This window comes from Anolis carolinensis, chromosome 1 (assembly GCF_035594765.1).
Source record: "Anolis carolinensis isolate JA03-04 chromosome 1, rAnoCar3.1.pri, whole genome shotgun sequence".
Classification (NCBI taxonomy): Eukaryota; Metazoa; Chordata; class Lepidosauria; order Squamata; family Dactyloidae; genus Anolis; species Anolis carolinensis.
This window is the reverse complement of record NC_085841.1, coordinates 97214618-97215064: the sequence shown is the minus strand read 5'-3', so window position 1 is coordinate 97215064 and position 447 is coordinate 97214618.

The window sequence follows — 447 nt, the reverse complement described above, 5'->3', positions numbered from 1 at the left end:
GAACAGAATAACAAGGTAAGAAAATAATCTCAAAATAGTATCTTGCCAATTATCTTCAACATTATGTGAATTTAAATACTCCTTTTTATATTTTCAAAACATCTTCTTGGGTTATTTCCCAACTATAGTGCCAACAAAGACTACCTTCTAAGGATACCTTCACATGTAGTAACATCCTGTTTTAAATATCAGGCATTTCCATCTTGTTATGAAAAATAGCATGACCTATATAAATGTTTCAGGGAAATTGCCTGCTACACAACAATGAGAATTCTCACCACATGGGAGTCCTGTCATAATAGTATTTGCACAAATCAGTGTCAGCGGGGATGATGGGTAACAGAGTGAAATCCAAAAATTCACCATCCCGGTTCACCTCCTTCTCTCCAGACTGTTTCCCCGTGTGGAAAACAGCACTGGACAAACTCACTCCAGCAGACGAAGTCC